The 7,632-nt window shown below is 27.5% G+C and overlaps 1 long non-coding RNA gene across 1 annotated transcript; it reads right to left on the bottom strand.

The window, feature by feature from the left end:
* Positions 1 to 4,136: 4,136 nt before the first annotated feature.
* On the bottom strand, positions 4,137 to 7,403 carry LOC115034977. Its single transcript, XR_003840151.1, has 2 exons — positions 6,695 to 7,403; positions 4,137 to 4,512 (listed from the first exon to the last, which is right to left on the bottom strand). It is a non-coding gene; the product is annotated as an uncharacterized LOC115034977 (long non-coding RNA).
* Positions 7,404 to 7,632: the final 229 nt, after the last annotated feature.

The raw sequence follows: 7,632 nt of genomic DNA, 5'->3' as shown, positions 1-7,632 counted from the left end.
GTTTCTGACATATAGGGCGGACTATTATCTATGCAACAGCGTGTCCATATTTTAGATAACATACATAAAATATATGTTATTTGTTTTTTTTTTTCATTTGCTTAAAAAAAATGATTGGATAGTAATATCAAAAAAAGTTGCACGCTCTTGCACAGTTAATGTTCTTGTTTAATCTTTACGTATCGCGAAAATTAGGTAGGTCTACAACAAATATGGTTCGAGAAAAGTTGTTAAAATAAAACATATTGTAACAAAATAAATGAGTTTTGAGAACTGGGGGATATGCGCTAACATGTTTAGTAGCTGGTACAAAATTGTCGCCTTCAGAATAATTTACTGCCAGAATCGTCACTGAATAGATTCAGCTAGGGCAATATATATATTTTTTTTTTTATTCCAGTTAAAAAATCTTGCGATAAACTTTGTACTTTATTTTCGAATCTTAAGTATGGACCTTGAACAAGCAATGATTTTTGACTGTAAAAAAAAAAATTGAGAATATTTCGCATTTTTCGTATAAAATCGATAATCTTCTCTAATAACGAGCGATTGGAAATAAAAATTTGGACTATGCAATTTCGATCATTGTTCAACGGGGAATGGATATAAAATCTGAGCGATTTAAGTTAAATTTCAAAAGGGGTCTATATAGAATTAATATTGTATTCAATATGACGTATATATAAGCTAATACTACGGGTTAATCGTATATTTTGAATTAAATCATAAAAACTTTTTTTTTACTTTGCCACGTAATACAATATCGATTATGCGTCGTATGTTTAAATTTCATATGGCGTCAGCGGCGTATATCATTTGAACACTAATTATTATTTACTCAGTTGGCGTATTAGTTTCATTTCAGTTGTTGTTTTTTTATTGCGCGTTAAAAAATATTTCCCATAGCTTTTATATTAATTATTCAAATCTACTTAGTACCCTTTACTCAAATCGACATATTATAACTTTATTAAACTTTAGTTAGGTACGCTACAAATGATAATCTAAAAACGTGTATAATATTATAATAACAGTTTCCGAATAAACATATTCTAATACACACCATTGTTTCAATGTAAGAACCTTAACTGAAACTACTCGAAATTATATTACTATAATTCAAAAGACATAGGCGCAATATAAAAAGGCAATTATAAGCTATATGGTATACCTGTATATGTATACTTTATTTTCTTTGAACTTTAATCGCTCGCGAAAAAATTGGGAACATATTATGTATATGTTATTTTCAAATCTAAAAAGTCTGATGTGACAAGACGTATGTTTAGATGGGTTATTATTAATAATGTAATTATATCATGTAATAATTAGCTACTTTAGTTTAAACGTTAGACATTATAGTGAATCGACCTATTATAAAACTTGATGGTAAGAACATTATCTCTGTGTTCGTATGTCGGTTTTATTGATGAGTGTACGGATTTTATAAGTTTAGGTGCCCATTAATGCAGAGGAAACGTTCAATTGTTTGTAACGAATATACGCATAAAAAATAAAGGGTTTAAATCTCTTTTTAAACTTTTGTTCAACTGATTTGTATTTAAATTTATTTTTATAGTTGTGGGGTTGAACCCAATGTTGTGACACAGAAACCATATCTTCTTTGTTATCCATAACTTATACTGAGAACTATTTTACAACACGTATATTACATTCGGTGATATTTTTTTATGACAAAATGAATAACGAACCAACCATAATTGTTTTGTTTATCACTCACGTTACCTAATGTTATATTCCAAATGCTTAAAATTCACTTGAACTACTCAAATATAAAACATATATTTTACATTTAACTTTTATGCAATTCTATAATTCATTTTATTTTCTCAGTAATTTATTATTAACATTAAGTAGTATGTATATAATAGTTGATTCGTGATGAACATTTTAACGTACCAAGTAGGCATGTAAACAAAAATGTACCTAAGTATTCAATAATTAATATTTCTTCAAATTTACATTTTTCATGAAGTACCAAAAAAAAAAATTATTATTTAACTTCAGTGTTCGATTTTATTTGAATATAACTTCGTCGAACATTTACATGAATCTCTTATAGTTACCATCTGCGCAACATTAAACCCCCCCAATTGACATTTTCCCTCCTAATAAATATATTGTTTATAGGTAAAGACCGGATTTATATCCATTTTAAATTGTAAAATATGCATGCAAACATGCACTAAAAAAAGTCAAAATATGCAAGGAAAAAATGCAAAACATGCAAAATAAAATTTCAATTTTATATTTTATTTTAATTTTGCAGTGATAATTATTTATTATTTTATTACATTTTTCATAAACAAAAAATAACATGTATAATATAATTTTTTGTTAAATTATAATTTAATTTTTAAACAATGATATATTGTAAAAAATATTTTATTAAAATTGAATAGTAGATACATTGGTGATATACTAATATATAATATATAGGAAAAAAGTACGAACAATTTTATTGAAGGTAGTAAATTATTAATTTGAAAAACAATAAGTAATCAAAGTAGGTATGTTCCATGTTTATTTCCGTGAAATTATGACGGCGATCTGTAAGAATGTACTTGTATGATGAAAAACTGCGTTCGACATGAACACTGGTGATTGGAGCATATTTAAAATTTGCTAGTATATCCGGCGAATAATTTGGAACAGATAAATCGTCAAAATTGGCACTGTCACCTTGAAGTATTTTCGAAATTTCTTTTAAAACCATTAATCCTTTATTTTTATTCAAAACATTTTTACATTTTGTTTTAAATATTGTACTATTTGCACTATAACGAAGCTCATATACAGAGTTTTTCACTTGTTCTAATATTTTTAACGAGTCTACAAGTGACACATTAGAGGTATCAAGCTCTCTGATACTTTCAACGATACATAAAAATTTGCTTTAATGTAAGCAAGATCATATTTTACATTAATTTATTAAAAATTGATTTACAATTTGAATGCATTTGCATTATCTTCCAAGTTTTCAATCACATTTTTGAACTCTTCAAAATGATTCGCGTAACAATGAGGCTGACTCTAGCCAAGTACCCCAACGGGTAATTATTGGCTGCGGTGGTAAATGTGTATTTGGCTACATTTCTTTATATAATTGAATTCTATACGGAGCCTTTGAGAAAACCTTTTTTCCATTATTATTTAAATCATTAATGTCACTAAAAGTATCTATAATTTTTTCAGCAATTCGGTGAATACCATGTGCGACACAAGTTACATGTACAAGATTCGAATAAAATGGTTTTAAATTTCGTGCAGCTTTCGTCATATAAGGAGCAGCATCAGATAACATCAACAAAACTTTATCATCATATTTTTATATTTATTATTTCCAAGTTATCATTTTTAGATCTTTTCAATTCCGAAATCGTGAATTCAAATAAAATGTTGGAGCGTAAGATGTTAGCCTATTTTTTCTTCAGGTAAAAATTTCCATGTAGGACATTACAGTATTTGATTTTCAGGTAAAAATGTTATTCGTGTAAGATTTTACATTTGGCCCAAATCTCATCGCAATCGAATGTTCATCTACCTACTATACAGAAAAATAACTAGATATTATTTTTGACATTCAATTTTATAATATTGGTCAATAATCAATACTCACTTAAATATTAAAAATAACAGAGTATAACGGCTTCTGCCTCCTGTAAAAATGTCCATGTCCTGCATTAGTAATACGAAGACAAGATATGCACGTATAACGTCTAAAAATGTAAAATTCCAAAATTATAAATAACGATAAACAAATAATTGGTTGTAGGCATTACGTTTTAATAATTTAATAATAGTAGGTATATTTATTTTTGAAATCAACAAACAGATCATAGATATTATATATAAAAATAATAAAAATGTTTGCATTTCCCCTAATATAAGCATAGCTTGTATCGGGGGTTAAAATTGATTTGTGATAATATATAATATTATATTAAATTTATTATAGTCAAATATGAGTAAAACTGTTTTGCGCGGGACTACTTCTATCTTTCTGCGTTCGTAGTAGTGACTCCAAAGCTTCTGAACATATAGGGCGGACTATTATCTATGCAACAGCGTGTCCATATTTTAGATAACATACATAAAATATATTATGTTATTTGTTTTTTTTTTTTCATTTGCTTAAAAAAAAATGATTGGATAGTAATATCAAAAAAAGTTGCACGCTCTTGCACAGTTAATGTTCTTGTTTAATCTTTACGTATCGCGAAAATTAGGTAGGTCTACAACAAATATGGTTCGAGAAAAGTTGTTAAAATAAAACATATTGTAACAAAATAAATGAGTTTTGAGAACTGGGGGATATGCGCTAACATGTTTAGTAGCTGGTACAAAATTGTCGCCTTCAGAATAATTTACTGCCAGAATCGTCACTGAATAGATTCAGCTAGGGCAATATATATATATATTTTTTTTTTATTCCAGTTAAAAAATCTTGCGATAAACTTTGTACTTTATTTTCGAATCTTAAGTATGGACCTTAAACAAGCAATGATTTTTGACTGTAAAAAAAAAAAATTGAGAATATTTCGCATTTTTCGTATAAAATCGATAATCTTCTCTAATAACGAGCGATTGGAAATAAATATTTTGACTATGCAATTTCGATCATTGTTCAACGGGTAATGGATATAAAATCTGAGCGATTTAAGTTAAATTTCAAAAGGGGTCTATATAGAATTAATATTGTATTCAATATGACGTATATATAAGCTAATACTACGGGTTAATCGTATATTTTGAATTAAATCATAAAAACGAAATCGTTTTGTTGAAAACTTTTTTTTTACTTTGCCACGTAATACAATATCGATTATGCGTCGTATGTTTAAATTTCATATGGCGTCAGCGGCGTATATCATTTGAACACTAATTATTATTTACTCAGTTGGCGTATTAGTTTCATTTCAGTTGTTGTTTTTTTTATTGCGCGTTAAAAAATATTTCCCATAGCTTTTATATTAATTATTCAAATCTACTTAGTACCCTTTACTCAAATCGACATATTATAACTTTATTAAACTTTAGTTAGGTACGCTACAAATGATAATCTAAAAATGTGTATAATATTATAATAACAGTTTCCGAATAAACATATTCTAATACACACCATTGTTTCAATGTAAGAACCTTAACTGAAACTACTCGAAATTATATTACTATAATAATTATAGTATATTCAAAAGACATAGGCGCAATATAAAAAGGGAATTATAAGCTATATGGTATACCTGTATATGTATACTTTATTTTCTTTGAACTTTAATCGCTCGCGAAAAAATTGGGAACATATATTATGTATATGTTATTTTCAAATCTAAAAAGTCTGATGTGACAAGACGTATGTTTAGATGGGTTATTATTAATAATGTAATTATATCATGTAATAATTAGCTACTTTAGTTTAAACGTTAGACATTATAGTGAATCGACCTATTATAAAACTTGATGGTAAGAACATTATCTCTGTGTTCGTATGTCGGTTTTATTGATGAGTGTACGGATTTTATAAGTTTAGGTGCCCATTAATGCAGAGGAAACGTTCAATTGTTTGTAACTAATAAACACCTAAAAAAATAAAGGGTTTAAATCCCTTGTTTGAGATACTCTTCAGGTTGGTCCTCTTATTTACCTTTTTTCGCCACGAAATGTCGCCAATCTCTTTTCCCGGAAGTCTAAAACTCCAAACTGCATCTGTATCGAAATTCAGGGAATGATAAACTCCTTCAAATATAGGTAATATCCTACGTAGACATAGTTTTAACGGTCCTACAAAATATAATGAAATAATAATTTTAACGAAAAAATAAAATTAATTTTTAAAAAGGTGAACAAATGGGTATCGCTTGTATCGCTTCCGTGTCCTCCTAGCATAAATTTATATAAATTATCGGAATTAATAATTTCCTCCGAGTTAAATCGTTTAATTATCATTCATTAATAAATAATGTATTACAATATTATAAAAAAAAAAAAAAACCAAAAGACTTGGGTGTGTATGTAAAAAATCAAAATAATGTTAAAAAGAAATCAGGAAAAAAATAATATATCTTCGTGTAGTTGACATTCAAAATTTAAATTAATAATCGTATTAAAAGAAATCGTTAACCTAGACACAAATTGTTTTTATCTTATCTATAAAAGTATATTTTTATATTTATTATTTCAAAGTTATCATTTTTAGCTCATTGAGGTTTTCAATTCCAAAATCGTGAAGTCAAATAAAATGTTGGAGCGTAAGATGTTATCCTATTTTTTTTTTCAGGTAAAAATGTCCATGTAGGACATTACAGTATTTGATTTTCGCGTAAACATTTTATTCGTGTAAGAGTTTACATTTGGCCCAAATTCGATCGCAATCGAACGTTCATCATCTACCTACTATATAGAAAAATATCTAGATGTCATTTTTTGTCATTCAATTTTATAATAATATGGTTCGAGAAAAGTTGTTAAAAGAAAACATATTGTAACAAAATAAATGAGTTTTGAGAACTGGGGGATATGCGCTAACATGTCTAGTAGCTGGTACAATATTGTCGCCTTCTCAAAAATTTAATGCCAGAATCGCCACTCAATAGTTTCAGCTAGGGCAATACATATATTTTTTTAATTCCAGTTAAAAAATCTTGCGAGAAACTTTGTACTTTAAGGTATGAACCTTAAACAAGCAATGATTTTTGACTGTAAAAAAAAAAATTGAGAATATTTCGCATTTTTCGTATAAAATCGATAATCTTCTCTAATAACGAGCGATTGGAAATAAATATTTTGACTATGCAATTTCGATCATTGTTCAACGGGTAATGGATATAAAATCTAAGCGATTTAAGTTAAATTTCAAAAGGGGTCTATATAGAATTAATATTGTATTCAATATGACGTATATATAAGCTAATACTTAAGGGTCATTCGTGAATTTTGAATTAAATCATAAAAACAAAATTGTTTTGTTGAAAACTTATTTTTCTATGCCACGTAGTTAAATAGGTATCGATTATGCGTCGTGTGTTTAAATTGCATATGGCGTCTGCGGCGTATATCATTTGAACACTAATTATTATTTACTTAGGTGGCGTATTAGTTTCATTTCAGTTGTTGTTTTTTCATTGCGCGTTAAAAAGAATTTCCTATAGGTTTTATATCAATTATTCAAATCTACTTAGTACCCTTTACTCAAATCGACATATTATAACTTTATTAAACTTTAGTTAGGTACGCTACAAATGATAATCTAAAAACGTGTATAATATTATAATAACAGTTTCCGAATAAACATATTCTAATACACACCATTGTTTCAATGTAAGAACCTTACCTGAAACTACTCGAAATTATATTACTATAATTCAACAGACATATGCGCAATATAAAAAAGGAATCATAAGTCATATAGTATTTTTATTTTTTATTTTTTTTTTTGTGTCTGTCATCACCTTTTAGGACAGTAAAAGTGCTTGGATTTTCTTCAACAGTACCTTTCCTGAGAGGAAAGTGAATCTATTTGGTACTTTGTGGGGTCAAAAGTAAAATTTTTCTAATTGTTTTCAAATGCGCCGTGAAAAAACAAAAGAAAAACGGGAATTTTTACGCAAAATC

Source organism: Acyrthosiphon pisum, chromosome X (assembly GCF_005508785.2).
Source record: "Acyrthosiphon pisum isolate AL4f chromosome X, pea_aphid_22Mar2018_4r6ur, whole genome shotgun sequence".
Classification (NCBI taxonomy): domain Eukaryota; kingdom Metazoa; phylum Arthropoda; class Insecta; order Hemiptera; family Aphididae; genus Acyrthosiphon; species Acyrthosiphon pisum.
Note: the sequence above shows the minus strand (reverse complement) of the source record. Positions and strands in the feature narration are given on the sequence as shown.